Raw genomic sequence first — 17,336 nt, 5'->3', positions numbered from 1 at the left:
GAGTATGTAGTGGAGAATTAGGAAGACATACACTCATGAAAAGTTAGGTAAAAATGCAAAATACAAGTCAGAATTCAGAAAAATTACATGACAAACATAAAAGCGGGAATTCCCTGGTGGTCCAGTGGTTAGGACTCTGTGCTTTCACTACCAGGGCCTGGGTTCAATTCCTGGTTGGGGAACTAAGATCCTGCAAGCTGCACAGCCAAAAAAAAAAAAAAAGAAAGAAAGAAAGAAAGAAACTTCAAAAAAGAATGTAAAGGATGTACAAATATTAATATATTATAAAAACTTAGAGGAAATCATTACAGCTTAGAATAATCTGAAAAGGCTTCAAGGAAAAGCACTGAACTGAGTATTAAAAGAGACATGAGGGCTTCCCTGGTGGTGCAGTGGTTGAGAGTCCGCCTGCCCATGCAGGGGACACGGGTTCGTGCCCCAGTCTGGGAAGATCCCACATGCCGTGGAGCGGCTGGGCCCATGAGCCATGGATGCTGAGCCTGTGCGTCCGGAGCCTGTGCTCCGCAACGGGAGAGGCCACAGCAGTGAGAGGCCCACGTACCGCGAAAAAAAAAAAAAAAAAAAAAAAAAAAGAGACATGAGATTTGGGAGAATTGGAAAAAAAGAGGAAAGAAGTATTTTTTAAAAAATCTTCTTAAACAATATACATAGATATACACACACATATATATAAGAGCTTGCTATAAGCTGAGATCAAAATGAGAACAAGAGGAGAGGGAGCTAGGATACAAAGACTTCATAAGAGCAAGATTTTCAGTCAAATCTCATTACAATAAATATAATTACAATCAAAATCTACATAGAATTCATATTTATATGATATAAATATTCATTTAACCAACATCTGGGCACCTGCTATGTTCTTGGCACAAGTCTAAGCACTGGGGATAAAGCTGCAAGTAAACAGGCAAAACCTTGGCCCTTGTGGAGCTTACATTCTAATGGGTGGAAATGGAGAATAAACAACATAAACATGTAAAATACTGTATATGGTAAACTAGATGATTCATGTTAAGGAGAAAAATTTAAGAAGAAAAGGAAAGATTGGGGGGTTACAATTTTATACATAGAGAAAGTCTCACTGAGAAGATGAATTTTTGTCAATACCTAAATGTCAGGAAGCAACTCTACAAATATCTAGGGGAAAAGAGTTCCAAGAAGAGGGAAGAGGAAGGACAAAGAGAAGATTAAGTGAGTGGAAGAGTAGTAGATGAGGTTTATGCAGGAATCAGATGAAGGCTGACCAACTGTCAATTATTTCCAATAAAAATCAATAAAATACAATTTCAGTATACTAAAGGAATCCTGATAATCCATCTAGAATTTGCTCTTCAGGAATCTAATATGTAACACAAGCTTAATTTGTTTCTATTTTCAAATTCCACTTATGAGAGATTTTAATAGTCCCCTTAAATAAGAACTATACTAAATGAAAGCAGTCCCATCTCACTCCTAAAGCAGCCCCAAATTTCACAGAAACCACTGTATGATATGATGACAAAATGCACATAATACCACAATTCAACTAAACTTCTACTTGCTCTCATTTCAAGAGTCTGCTAAAAATATTTCACCAATCCTAAATGTATTTACCTTTTCCCAAAGGAGCTAGAGAAACAAGGATTTTGATTGCAAGAATCTCACAGGATTTAAATGTCAAAAGATCAACTGCTGCACTTTTTTAAGAGATTTGTTCAGAGTTAAGTATGGAGTGCAAACCTTAAAACTATTTTTTTTTTAATTCATCAGGGTAGAGTTAATAGGTATGAGCAAGCAGTAAAGCATTCGGACTAAAAACAAGGAAGGGTGCTGACTAAGCAATATCAAAACATTTTTAATGATTAAGTCAGTTAAACATTCAATAGAGCTTATCTAACCAGGCTGTTATGAAAGTTTAAAAACAAGCTAGGTAATCTTATAAAGTAAAGTTCAGGCTGCTTGAAAGCATCCAAGCACAAAATGGAATGAGTTTAGACTACTCTAAGTGGTTCTTAAAGTGTGGTCCACAGACTCGAGGAGATCCCCAAGATTTTCCAGGAAGTATATGAGGTCAAAACTATTTTCATACATATATTGAGTCATTATGTTGTACACCTGAAACTGTTATATCTGAATTACATCTCAATTTAAAAAAATCTTTTTCATAATAACACTAAGATATAACAGCTTAGTATGCCTTTTTCACTGTATTGACATTTGTACTGATGGACGTATTTGCACAGTGCAAAAGCAGTGGTGGGCAGAACTGTCTGCACTTTAGCACGAATCAAGGCGGCAACACCAAATTTCATTAGTAGTCATATTCTTCACTGCCATGCACTCTCAGTTTTAAAAAAAATGCCAGTTTCACTTCATCGATGAAGCAATAAAAAATATTAATTTTGTTAAACCCGAGCTCTTGAGTAAATGTCTTTTTAATGATCTGTGTGAAAAAATGGGAAGTACAAATAAGGCACTTCTGCTGCATGCCAAAGTGTGACGGTTGTCTTAAGAAGGCATTTGCACAATCGTTGGATGTGCAAACTCAACTAGCCACTTTTTCCATGGAATGTACTTCAAAGAAAAGAGGGAATTAAAAAGAGCGTGAATAGCCCAAGAAGATTCAATGAGGATATAAGTTAAATACAAGATATGCTTCCAACCCTCCAATAATTGATAGCATAGCCTAGAAGTCAGCTGGCAGCCTCCAGCTATAGTCTGTTCAGGATCCCTAGCTCTCAAGCTGAGACTACTACTCTCTTCCTGGGCAGCTAATCATATCACGGCACTAAGGCCTGGCCATTTCTGTCAAATACAGACCCTCTAAATGAAGAATTTTTGCTCTGGAGCCCTCACTGAGTCTGAGACTCTGTCAGATCTGAATCACACTCTGAGGCTCTCCCTGCCGATTCTGTTTCCTCCCCTTTCCTTTCATAGGAATCCTCCCCCTCCCCCCTTATACCTCTTGTATTCCTAACTCTGTCTTGACATTGGCTTCCAGAAGAACTCAACTTGGCACAGGGGGTACCAGAAATGGACTGAGAAAGCAGAAAGTAAGAATGCGGTTTGGAAACTAGATCACGTACTGTCCCACCAGCAATAGGATCTCATCCTGGGTGGTATGTGAGGCACAGACAGCCCCGGGCAACAAGATGGTGGCCCAAATGCTAAAACCTTCTTGGGAAAAGTGCTAAAACTTTTTTGGGATAATGCTTCCAAAGAGGAACATGCGGGCTTCCCCGGTGGCGCAGAGGTTAAGCATCCGCCTGCCAATGCAGGGGACACAGGTTTGAGCCCTGGTCCGGGAAGATCCCACATGTTGCAGAGCAACTAAGCCCGTTCACCACAACTACTGAGCCTGCGCTCTAGAGCTCGCAAGCCACAACTACTGAAGCCCGCACGCTTAGAGCCCGTGCTCTGCAACAAGAGAAGCCACAGCAATGAGAAGCCCAGGCACTGCAACGACGAGGAGCCCCTACTCGCTGCAACTAGAGAAAACCCATGTGCAGCAACAAAGGCCCGACTCAGCCAAAAATTAATTTTTTAAAAAATTTTTTTTAAAAAAGAGGAACATGCCATGTGGTGTAATGACTGTGATGTCTGAAAAGTCTAAGGTGAACAATACAAATAAGAACAATGGAATGACTGGCTCTCAGCTGTACTGACTCCCTAGAAAGGGCAGCTAACAATTGGAAACGAAGTGTGAAAGCCAGAGGGCTCTCTGGTAGCTCACAAACAAGTCCTTATCACTTACAGTGAAAGAGCAGAAAAAGATAGTTAAAGGCAGAAATGCTTCAAAGATGACTGAATGCTCAGTCAGGGCAGGTTTGTTATACTAAGGTCAGGGTCCTGGTTTGGAAAACATGGAAGCCTGATAGATGGGATAGGGACAACTAAGATGGTTGCCCCCAAAGATTTTGATTCTCCAGACTCCTCTGCACTCCCAGAGTCTGCAGAGATGATGTTGGCACTTCCCACTGTGCAGGAATACACTTCAGAGGTCTCTCACCTGCAAGGCAACAAGAGCTCCCCTCAAGATCTGCCCCCCACCTTCACTCCTGGTTGCCATGATAATAATTAATGTTAACCCTGTTAAGGACATCTTGGGCCTGATAAGAGAGAAAAGAGACACCACCACAAAGTTGCTGCAAGAATTAGCCAGCATATACCAGCCGAATCAGTGAGGATACCCACAGTGTTGGATTTTGAGAGTACTTAATCAAGGAGGCCAAAACATTACTGAATAAGGTAAAGTTTGGTTGGGAGGTGGAAGGCCACTGTCTCAGAATATGGGGATTACCACTGTGACAAGGACTTAGGGTTTCGTAACTCACTGCTAGGGTGACTCCCAGAAGCCTGGAAAATACAGCCCACACTGAATGAAGTTGAAATGCCTAAATTACCATGGCAGAGAAAGGATAATGGGATTAAAGGCTCAGGAAAGGGGGAACACTGGAGTGGATATATTATGTGAGGTCATAAGACCCACCAGACAATTATGTTCCATAAGAGGGCCGATTAGACACACCACACACCAAGGCCATCAGGAATACACTGGTGAGACAGACCTTAGCATCACTAAGAATTTAAGTGGTGGCTCTCCTCTATAGTAGAGGCTGTCACAGAAATTGGTTCACTGATGATGGCAATGATGGGGCTCTGAAGCAAAAGCAGCCAGGTGGTAGCACTTAAAACAGGAAGCTAGGGACTTCCCTGGTGGTGCAGTGGTTAAGAATCTGCCTGCCAATGCAGGGGACATGGTTTCAATCCCTGATCCGGGAAGATCCCACATGCCGTGGAGCAACTAAGCCCATGCGCCACAACTACTGAGCCTGCACTCTAGAGCCCATGAGCCACAACTACTAAGCCCATGTGCCACAACTACAGAAGCCCACGCACAACTACTGAAGCCCGCGTGCCTGGAGCCCGTGATCTGCAACAAGAGAAGCCACCGCAATGAGAAGCCCGTGCACTGCAACGAAGAGTAGCCCCCGCTCGCCACAACTAGGGAAAGCCTGCACACAGCAATGAAGACCCAATGCAGCCAAAAATAAATAAAGTAAATAAGTTTATTAAAAAAATAACAGAAGCTAATGGACCACACTATCATCATGACTTGCAAGGTGGGAGACAGCCAATAAAGCTTGACCCACAGGGAGCCGGGGAGAGAGCTAAGAGAACTTGGTTTCATTAGAGCAAAATAGACAGGCAATCAACAACAGTGCTGCTTATTAATATATACACAATCAAAACAAGGCAAGAACAGATAAGCACAAGACTGAGAGTAGTTGCCTCAATAAAAAGCTACTATCGGGCTTCCCTGGTGGCGCATTGGTTGAGAGTCCGCCTGCCGATGCAGGGGACACGGGTTCATACCCCGGTCCGGGAGGATCCCACATGCCGCAAAGTGGCTGGGCCCGTGAGCCATGGCCGCTGAACCTGCGTGTCCGGAGCCTGTGCTCCTCAACGGGAGAGGCCACAACAGTGAGAGGCCCGCGTACCACAAAAAAAAAAAAAAAAAAAGCTACTATCCCTTGCCTAATTCCTGGACCTGAAACAGTTTTCAGATCCAGGAGGTGGCGACGGACTTAAAGAGATGGATGGGTCCCCAGGAGTAAGGACCCCACAACAAATTTTATATATATATATATATATATATATATATATATATATATATATTTCCCCAAAGGGACCTATGACTATTTACTCAGGTGACTATTTAGGTATAGTGGGGAAAGGAAAATACCCAGACATCTGAAGAACTAACGGTCACAGAGGCTGAGTTAATGTTGATATCTAGAAACGTGGAACATAATTATGGCCCAGTTACAGGGGAAGGAATATAGGAACTAAGTAAGAAATAGAGTTCTGGCCAAAGTCTAGCTTATGGTAGGTCCACAGTCCACTGACCCACCCAGCACTTATTTTCCCAGGCCCTGAATACATAAACGGGATTGGCATACTTAGCAACTGAAAGGCCAAATGAGACCTAAAAATGTCTCCCCACTCCTTGGCCAAAACAGTAAATCAAAAAAATACTGTGTCAGGGATGGAGGTAAGAGGAATGGCAGAGATTAGCGCCACCCTTAAGGATCTCAAAGATGCAGGGGTAGTGGTCCCTTTCATATGTTTGTTTAATTCACTAGTCTGTCCTCTGTAGAAACCAGCTGGATCCTAGAGAATGATTGAAGACTACCACAGTTCAACCAAGTAGCAGCCATGACCATAGCTACCATGCTGGATGTATTATGTTTGCTACAGCAGATATACATAGCCTCAGGTACATGGCATACAGCCATTGCTTTGGCAAATGAGTTCTTTTCTATCCCAATCAGAAATAGTTCCTTTCACATGGAGTCAACAACAGTATACACTCAGTTTTGCCTCAGGGCTACATTAATTGTCCTACTCTGTCGTAAGATAGTCTGAAGAGATCTGAACTCAGAATAGCACACTAATCTAGTAAATCAGTGACATCATGTTGATCGTGCAAGATGATCAAGAGACGGCTAGCATGCTGAAGGATATACGTGCTCCAAAGGATGGGAGAAAAACTATGAATATTCAGGGATCTGCCATTTCAGTGAAGTTTTAGGAATCCAGTGGTTAAGGTTATGCCAGCACACTCCCTCCAAAGCAAAAGACAAACTGCTGCATCTTGCATCCCTACTATTAAAAAAAAAAAAAAAAAGGAAGCACAAGGTCTGCTAGGTTTCTTCAGATTCTAGAGTCAACACATTCTATACACTGCTGTGGCCCATGTACTGAGTAATATGAAAGGCTGCCAGCTTTGAGTGGAGTAAACAACTCTGCAGTAGGTCCAGGTTGTACTGCAAGCAGTTCCCATGCTATTGGAGGTATAAATGGTGGGGAAAGACACAGTATAGACTTTATAGCAAGCCCAAGTGGGAGAATTACAGTGCAGGCCCCTGGAGTTCTGCAGAAAAGTCATGCTATTAGAAAAACAACTCCTGCTGTGCTACTGGGCTCTGGAAGAGATAGAACGCTTGACCATTGGGCACCATATGTCCAGAACTGCCCATAATGAGCTGGGCTCAACAGGACTCTCCAAGTCCTAAACTCAAGTGAGCTAAGTAACAATCCATTATGAGATGGAAATAGTACATCAAAAATCAAACCCAGCTCTGAAGAGCCGACCAGATGGCGGAAGTGGAGCAGAAGAAGAAGCAGACCTTCCGCAAGTTCACCTACCGCGGTGTGGACCTCGACCAGCTGCTGGACATGTCCTATGAGCAGCTGATGCAGCTGTAGAGTGCGCGGCAGCGGCAGCGGCTGAACCGCGGCCTCCGGAGGAAGCAGCACTCGCTGCTGAAGCGGCTGCGCAAGGCCAAGAAGGAGGCGCCGCCCATGGAGAAGCCGGAGGTGGTGAAGACGCACCTGCGCGACATGATCATCCTGCCCAAGATGGTGGGCAGCATGGTGGGCGTCTACAATGGCAAGACTTTCAACCAGGTGGAAATCAAGCCTGAGATGATCGGCCACTACCTAGGCGAGTTCTCCATCACCTACAAGCCTGTGAAGCACGGCCGGCCCGGCACTGGGGCCACCCACTCCTCCCGCTTCATCCCCCTTAAGTAGCCTGCTGGCCAATAAAGGTAGAGACTTGTCTGAAAAAAAAAAATCAAACCCAAGCAGAACCAAAGGGCACATGTAAGCTACATAAGTAGGCAGTCAAGACTTCCCTGACACCACAGTTGTACCAGCACCCTTCCTCAGCTCACATCTATAGCTGTTTGGAGGATCCTATACAACCAAGTTAAGGAGGACATAAAAGCCAAAGTTTGGCTTATAAATAGGTCAGCTCAGTACGTGAATGCAAGCTGAAAAAAAACAACAGGTTCATTACAGCCACACTTAGGGGAGACCATGACAGTGGAAAGGCAAAGTCTACCTAAGATGGAGCTTCAAGTGATGTACTTTGTGTAGAAAGAAATGTGGCCTGAGATGAGAATATATACAGACTCATGGGCAATGGCAAATGTACTGAGTACCTGGTTAGGGGTCTTTAAGGAAAAAGACTGTACAATGGATGCAAGAAGATATGAGCGGAGGCAAATGAATGAACATACAGGAGTGAGCATAAAGTGTGAAAATCTTTTTCACGTGTTAATGCCCATCAGAAAGCATCCAATGCAGAAGAGACAATGAACAACCAGATAGACAAAATGACTCAGACAGCTGACGTTAGCCACCCAGAACTGGCATGATGGGAACATGAACAGAGAAGCCACTGTAAAAGAAATGAAGATGGAAGCAGAGAAGGAGGCATGGATGTCCACTTACCAAGGCCCAATCAGGCTACTGCCAACTCTGAACATCCAACCAATGAGCGACACTGAACCCCCAATACAGCACTATGCCTCAAGATGACCAACTGGCTAGGGGATATGGGGATATACGTATACATATAGCTGCTTTTCTTTGTTATATAGCAGAAACCAACACAACATTGTAAAGCAATTATACTCCAATAAAGATGCTAAAAAAAAAAAGTTGAAGGTTCTAGGCACACTTTTACCAGGAGACATATCAAGGATCATATTGAACTATATAAATTACAGCTGCAGCCTGGGAATTTGCGACTCTGTGTATCCCACAACCAGGAGACAAGAAGTAGAATCACCACAATGAGGCTAATTAAACCTCATCCTCAGGTGAAGTAGGGCTGCTGTTACATAATGGGATCAAGGAGTATATCTGGAATTCAGATGATCCATTTGGGTACCACTTGATACTCCCCTGACCAACTGTGACTGTGAACAGACAAATGCAACCACTCCGGCCTGAGAAGAGCATGGTTCTCACACCCCTCAGAAATGAGGGCTGGGGCTTCCCTGGTGGCGCAATGGTTAAGAATCCGCCTGCCAATGCAGGGGACACGGGTTCGAGCCCTGGTCCAGGAAGATCCCACATGCCATGGAGCAACTAAGCCCGGACACCACAATTACTGAGCCGGTGCTCTAGAGCCCGCCTGACACAACTACTGAAGCCCGCGTGCCTAGAGTCCGTGCTCTGCAGCAAGAGAAGTCACCGCAATGAGAAGCCCGTCACCACAGCAAAGAGTAGCCCCCGCTCACCGCAACTAGAGAAAGCCCATGTGCAGCAACAAAGACCCAATGCAGCCAAAAATAAAATTTTAAATAAAAAATGAGGGTTGGGTCATACCACTAGACAAACCACCAAGAACTTCAGAAATTATAGCTGATGGCAAGAATTCAGACTGGATAGTGGAGGAGACAAAGAGAACCACTGTGACGTGGAGACCAGCTACAGAGATGGAGGCTGAAGCCTGTCTCACTATCCTATTTTCAACTTTCCCATTAGGAAGAGAGGTCCACGGAAATGGAGGAGCTACTCTCAGAAAATGTTTAGAGACACAGATTCACACAGCGTAAGAAAGGGACTGTGGCAATCACTTGGATCTCCCTTCAAAAAAGAACCCGCATTCAGGTGCAAGGAATACAGTTAGCTAGGAGCCTCCAGCTGCAGCATATAAGAACTCATCTCAGCTTTCCAGGGGAGTCCACACTGTCCTTGGGCAGCTCCTAGCCAGTGACTAAACACAGACGATTTTCTAGAACCTGGCTATTTCTTCCTAATGCAGGACTCCTCTAACAGGCAGTTTTTGCTCTGGAGCTTCTTATTGGGTTGTCCAAGATTTTTTTCCAGATCTGCATCACAGACTTGAGGTTCTCCTTGGTCAGTTCAGCTTCCTCTCCCTTTCCCTTCACAGGCATTCTATTACCTACCCCCATAAAAATCCCTTGCACTAGTAACTCCATCTCAGTGCTTCCCAGGGGGGACTTCCCTGGTGGCACAGTGGTTGAGAAGCTGCCTGCCAATGCAGGGGAGCCAGGTTCAGAGCCCTGGTCTGGGAAGATCCCACATGGCGCGGAGCAACTAAGGCCACACACCACAACTACTGAAGCCCGCGCGCCTAGAGCCCACGCTCCGCAACAAGAGAGGCCACCGCAATGAGAAGCCCGTGCACTGCAACGAGGAGTGGCCCCCGCTCACCGCAAGTAGAGAAAGCCCGCGCACAGCAACGAAGACCGAACACAGCCAAAAGAAAAATATCAATGCTTCCCAGAGGACCAAACCAACACATTTTGTAATTAACTTTTTTTTAATTAATTTATTTATTTTTGCTGTGTTGGGTCTTCATTTCTGTGCGAGGGCTTTCTCTAGTTGTGGCAAGCAAGGGCCACTCTTCATCGCGGTGCGTGGGCCTCTCCCTATCGCGGCCTCTCCTGTTGCGGCATGTGGGATCCTCCCAGACCAGGACTCGAACCCGTGTCCCCTGCATTAGTAGGCAGATTCTTAACCACTGCGCCACCAGGGAAGCCCCTTGTAATTAACTCTTTATAAGGATCACCTCATTTAGTCCACTAAAGTACTACTGTTATTCCTTTTTTACAGATGAGGAAACTGAGGCACAGAGACATTAATTAACTTGCGCAAGATCACAAGGCAAAAGCAGTGAAACTAAAATTTGAACCCAGGCAGTCAAACTCCAAAGTCTGAGTTTTTAATTACTATGCCAGGGAAGACAAGATATTATCTTGTCAGCTTCAGATATTAAAATGAGTACTTATTCTGTATAATTTTAGAGAAGAAAACAACAAAAGGATAGATGTTAAAGAAAAGCAGATCTTTGGTTAAATACAAAAGAAATTTTCTAATAATCAGCAGTAACCAACAACAGAATGAAGTCCTTCAGGAAGTAATCAGGACTGATCACTGGAGAGTTCAAATAGCCATGGGTATTGTGAGGGTGAGGCTTTATAAAACAGATAAAAGTTGACCTAGATCAGTAAAAGCTGTACTACTAACTATTGTGTGGATAAAAAGGGTTCCACGGCCAATTAGTCTGGGTAATATACTGCTAAATAAAGTGAAACAAATTTCTTTACTTTTACTCCTCAGTTTTTAAAATACGAATGTGCAGTTACAAATCTCTACCTGAGGGATCTAGTATGCTAAAAAAAAAAAAACAAATTTATTGTATTTGACTAAAGAACACTTCCTTGCTCCTGGTCGAGGATGATTTCTTTGCTAAGTCAAGATTCACTGATCCAAGGACTGCAGAAAAAGCTAACAAGGAAGAGTATGACAATTTTCTAGCTGGGTAACAATTTTCCAACCAGTCAAAACATCATCTGATTACCTACACGTCAATATTAGCATCTCTAATACCTCCAGGGTGGGTAGGCTATATAAAAGTTTTGTCACTAAAATGCATTTTATCCTTTTTGAATGCAAAACATGCCCTCCTTTGCTTTCTCAACAAATTCTCTTAAGATCTACAACAATGGGTCCACATTTTAATTACTGAATTCCCACTTTATGAGCAATATGAAAGCTTTAATTATTTCAAGTGTGCTACTTTTGATCTGGTTATTTTCATATAACAGAGCTCTATATGCATTTTTCCAAACATAAACACATCACAAGAAAGGGCAGAAGACAGGGAATAACAGGTAGAGGAAAAAGGCCTCAGTCACAAACTATTCATCCAGCTAATTTCCAGAGTTGTGTTTTTATTCAGAAATATATTCTCTTTAGTCATTACAGGGAAAACTTTAATGTAAATTACAATCTTTTGGTCTTGATTCTCCTATCTTCCTCAGCCACTACCCACAGCCCACTGCCCCCCCATGCTGTTACTTCATCAATGACATTTAGTCACCATTGCCTAGAGTTGTCCACATGCCATCTATCTTTTCATTGAGCTCTTCTTTAGAAATATTGAATAGAATATTAAATGTGGAAAGGGCCTTAACATCTAGCCCACCACTCATTTTCAGATCAGAAAAATGAGGTCCAGAGATCAGTTAGTATACTTATATAATAATCACAAAGCAGGCATTTATCTACTTCAAAAATAAGTATATGAGGGCTTCCCTGGTGGCGCAGTGGTTGAGAGTCCGCCTGCCGATGCAGGGGACGTGGGTTCGTGCCCCGGTCCGGGAAGATCCCACATGCTGCGGAGCGGCTGGGCCCGTGAGCCATGGCCGCTGAGCCTGCGCGTCCGGAGCCTGTGCTCCACAACGGGAGAGGCCATGACAGTGAGAGGCCCGCGTACGGCAAAAAATAAATAAATAAATAAATAAATAAATTTAAAAAAATGAAGTCTTTTAAAAAAAAAAAAAGTATATGAAAGGAGAAATTCCCAAAATACATGCACATACACATCTTCTTTTTTATACAAATTGCTACATGCCAATAGCATGCTTCAAAGGCAAATCAACTAAAGTTGTGCTCTTCTAATCTGAATACTTCCTAAAGCACTATGGAAAATCTTATAATAAAACAAAAACAGAACACATGGGGAAGTTCACATGATGAAAAAGAGTGTGGAGTTTGTAGTCAGAGTTATATGGTTTGAATCATGGATGTGGGCTTAGGAAAGTCAATAAAACTCTCCAAGCTTCAGTTCCTTCAGCTGTAAAACATCCATGATACCATGGGTATTATAGGATCATTTTAAGAATTATAAATAACAGACATGAAACACCTACCAGAAAGATAGCACACCATTGACAAAACTTTTACATTACACAAATAAGCGATAGAAGGCAAAAGAAATCAAGGAAAATGTTGTAAACCTGGAATCTTGGGAGGACTGGATAATGGGGCATGTAGCTACATTTTATATTTTACTTCCCATTTTAGCCACACACATTTTATAAAATGCCCAGGCAAGCTAGAGGTTTATTATAGGCATAATATGATACAATACTCATTGGCCAATGAATAGTAGACCCCATGGATTAGGTTGGAACCAGACCATGAAGGGCTGTGCCAGAATAAAGAATCTTAACCTTGTTTTTTAACCATTGAGCAGAAATTTCCAAGAGTGACCTCACAACAATCTCAAAAATAATTTACTTTAGCTACTAATTTTTTAAAACAACAAAAACAAAAAACTTTGGCAGCTATTACATCACCAGAATTACAAAAAGGTCTAGATGATATATTCTGAAGTTTTAAATTTTTTCTCAAACTGGCAGTGTTTTACTTCAATTACTTTTTAGAGGTTGTTTCTCTCATTCAATTGAAAATGAAAAATGGAGACTAAAAATTACATAAACCCTGATGGAATATTTTCAAAAAATTTTGATACTGCTCGTTCTTTATTTTAATAAACAGAATTCTGAGATAGGCTCTGTTGTGTTTTGAAATAATAATAATAACATATGATTTACTCTTTCTTCATTTTAATAAAACAAATTCTGGTAGATAAACTACCATGAGAGGTTAGAAGAGAACTGTTACAAACAGAAATGCTTACCTCTTCATTAATACCAGCAAAAAGACTCCAGAACTGCTGTTTTTTATAGCTTTATATAGAAATTACGGCATCCAAAGCAACTGTAAGATTGTGTAACAAACCAGTTATACAATCTTGTATAACTTTCAGCCCACTCAGTTCAAAATCAGCATTAAAAGATCTAAAAGTGATCATAATCAAATGGGAAAACACTGTGGCTGATCCAATGTATGTAGAATGAAGGCCCCAAATGCACTCTGTTTACTCAAATAATGGTTCCCTGCAGAATTTCCTAACTAGTTTGAAAAAGCTTTAGAAACATTAGCAAGTCATTATTGCTGACTCCGAACTATGTCCTATAAAACCTCATAGAAAAGCTTTAATATTTCGAATGGAAACAAACAATAGGGGACTATACTACATACAAGAATAAAGAATTTTGGGACTTCCCTGGTGACGCCATGGTTAAGAATCCGCCTGCCAATGCAGAGGACATGGGTTCAATCCCTGGTATGGGAAGATCCCACATGCCATGGAGCAACTAAGCCCGTGCACCACAACTACTGAGCCTGCGCTCCAGAGCCCGAGGGCCACAAATACTGAAGCCCATGTGCTGCAACTACTGAAGCCACGCACCTAGAGCCCATGCTCTGCAACAAAGAGAAGCCACGGCAATGAGAAGCCCATGCACTGCAACAAAGAGTAGCTCCTGCTCAAAGCAACTAAAGAAAGCCCGCACGCAGCAATGAAGACCCAATGCAGCCAAAATAAAAAATAAAGAATTTTTAACAAATTTCCATTTAAGTTTAATTTTTTTAATCTAAGGCACGAATTTACTACTTCAGTATTTTTAAAAATGCAACAGAACTACCATCATCGATATTAAGTCACATATCCTTGAGGATGTATTATCGTAAACAACCAGAAAGTTGAAAAGATAACTCACTACAGAATTATCAACTAAAGAAACTAGTATGGTCAAAAGCTAGGGCCGCAAAAGCATTTTTAAGCTTAAATAAACAAATGTAAGAAATTTAAACTAAAAGATAATTTACAGAAAAAAATTTAGGATTTTTACAAAGAGGTCTGTAATATAAAATCCTGAACACCTCAACAGCCTCATCAACGTGCATTAAGCCTCCCTTGCCCAATATGAATTCAATGCCTTTTTCTTGATTTCAGTGTGTCCAAAGAAATTTCCTCATCTTTACCTTATTTTATTAAAAGCTCTCAAAAAGTACTTCATAACTACAAAACAGTATATACTGTTTTAATTTTTCTAATAGTTCAGTTCTGTGAATGGGCTATTTATAATAATTCAAAAGAAAAAATTTTAACAGGAAATATTTTATAAATAACATTTAAATTATTTTATTAAATAAAACTTATGGAGTATTATAAAGTAGAAGACATTCTACTAACTACACAGTTAAAATACTAATACTGGGCTTCCCTGGTGGCGCAGTGGTTGAGAGTCCGCCTGCCGATGCAGGGGACGCGGGTTCGGGCCCCGGTCCGGGAAGATCCCACATGCCGCGGAGCAGCTGGGCCCGTGACCCATGGCCGCTGAGCCTGCGCGTCCGGAGCCTGTGCTCCGCAACGGGAGAGGCCACAACAGAGAGAGGCCCGCATACCGCAAAAAAAAAAAAAAAAAAAAAAAAAATACTAATACTGATACCTTGGTTTCTCCTTAATTTGGCAATCTCTAATACAAATTGATCATACTGATTTTATATTCTTGGTAGTAGACTCCATAAATAATGACCTTTCAAGCTCTTTCAAACAGAAGTAAACAAGAAGTATATTTTCCACTTCAAGGGTAACACTGATTTACCAGGACTCATGGGACTGAATTACAGCTCTGACTTACATATTATATCATTTAATCCTCGCAATAATCCTATAAGATGGGTATTATCAGCTTTGCTTTATAGGAGAATAAATTGAGGCTTAAAGGGGGTAAGAAACTTGTCCAGGGTTATACAGGTTATAAGAAAAGACTGGACCTCATATCTGACAGGTTATAAAAATCTAGTTCTAATCTACTGTAGCTATGTAAGGAAAAGTCTATGTTTTGAAGATTATTCAATTCTTAAATAAGCATGTAAGTTTAATAAATTGATACTGCTTTTTGAAAACTAAGTATATGAACTATTTCTATTTGGTAACTGCAACTATGTATCTTTCACTGATTATTATATACTAAGAATGTTGTTCTATATAATGCAAGTCAGGTACACACAAGTAAAATCAAAGATCATGTAAAACTGAAAATGAATAACTGAAAAATGAATAAAACTCTGAAAATGTAACAAATATATTTTCACAGAGAATGGCTAATTTATTAGCTAGACATAGGGAAGAGCTAATTTATTTGCTAAAAATGAAATGGAAAATATGTGTAATAGTTAAGATCAAAATTGTTTTCTATCAAAATTTTCAAAAACTTCCAAAAGTAAACTCATTCTCTAAAAAATTAAAGCTACCAAGTTTTAAGTCACACAGAAATTCCAATGCCTGGTTTTTTGTTTTCTCCAAAAGGAGGAATGGAATTGAGCATTTATTGAGCACCTTCTATGTGACAGACACTGAGTTAACTGCTTTTGATTACTTTTTGCGGTACGCGGGCCTCTCACTGTCGTGGCCTCTCCTGTTGCGGAGCGCAGCCTCCCGACGCGCAGGCTCAGCGGCCATGGCTCACGGGCCCAGCCGCTCCTTGGCATGCAGGATCTTCCCGGACCGGGGCACGAATCCGTATCCCCTGCATCGGCAGGCGGACTCTCAACCACTGCGCCACCAGGTGAGCCCCTGCTTTTGATTACTTTTATCTCATGGAACCTGTTCTACTGCCCTGACTACTGAGGGGTACCATTACTCCAATAGCACATAAGAAGAAACTCAGGATCTAAATGTCACATTGCTATAAGAGTGCAGTAAGATTGCAGTAAGGATTCGTACTCACATCTGACTCCATATTCTGCACCACATCATGAAATTAACAACAACAAAACACACCACACACACTATCCCTTTAGCAACATGAGAATTTAAGTTAAAAATCCAAGCAGTTATCTTTTTTTTTTTTTTTCTCTCTCCTGTTGCGGAGCACAGGCTCCGGATGCGCAGGCTCAGCCGCAATGGCTCAGGGGCCCAGCCGCTCCACGGCATGTGGGATCTTCCCGGACCTGGGCATGAACCCGTGTCCCCTGCATCGGCAGGCGGACTCTCAACCATTGCACCACCACGGAAGCCCCAAACAGTCATCTTTTAAAGAAGCTTTGTGCCCTGCAACTAGTCTGCGGCCAGCACATAACAGGTGCCAAATAAAAGTTTACTGAATGGAATGTAACAGGAAGAAATGGGATCATCTCCACTCACACCATCTTTCTCAAGGAGTAAGGCAACATAAACACCAGGCAACATATACAATTTTCTCCTTAAAGAATAAAACACTGAATCAGGAATTAGAAGAAAAAGGAATGACCATACATAAAAATTATTAATATTCTTAAAGGGCAAGCTACTGGATTAAACATAGAAGCCTCAAATAGAGATCCAGCATGTTCCACTCAATTACAACACTTACCTGACTCTGCCTTATAACAGTTAATTAGGACTTCCCTAGTGGCGCAGTGGTTAAGAATCCACCTGCCAATGCAAGAAACACGGGTTCGAGCCCTGATCCAGGAAGATCCCACATGCCACGGAGCAATTAAGCCCGAGCACCACAACTACTGACCTGTGCTCTAGAGCCCGTGAGCCGCAACTACTGAGCCTATGTGCCACAACTACTGAAGCCCGTGCGGCTAGAGCCCATGCTCCACAACAAGAGAAGTAACGACAATGAGAGGCCCGCACACCACAAAGAAGAGTAGCCCCCACTCGCCACAGCTAGAGAAAGGACACGCACAGCAACGAAGACCTAACGCAGCCAAAAATAAATAAATAAAATAAATAAGTTTATTTAAAAAAAGTTAATTAAACATGTCCTGCTTCTACAATTAGCTAGCTGCTAGCACAGACCTTGGTCACTTTTGTGTTT

General features: G+C 41.9%; 1 protein-coding gene and 1 pseudogene across 2 annotated transcripts in view; one reads left to right on the top strand and one right to left on the bottom strand.

Annotated features, from left to right (window-relative positions):
* The window catches only part of ZFYVE9 (zinc finger FYVE-type containing 9), a 194,445-nt gene that overhangs the window by 174,599 nt on the left and 2,510 nt on the right, over positions 1–17,336 (bottom strand). The window lies entirely within an intron of this gene.
* LOC116757016 lies at positions 7,162–7,630 on the top strand (annotated as a pseudogene).

Source organism: Phocoena sinus, chromosome 1 (assembly GCF_008692025.1).
Source record: "Phocoena sinus isolate mPhoSin1 chromosome 1, mPhoSin1.pri, whole genome shotgun sequence".
Classification (NCBI taxonomy): Eukaryota; Metazoa; Chordata; class Mammalia; order Artiodactyla; family Phocoenidae; genus Phocoena; species Phocoena sinus.
The sequence above is the reverse complement of the archived record's forward strand: the minus strand, read 5'-3'. Positions and strand labels throughout refer to the sequence as shown.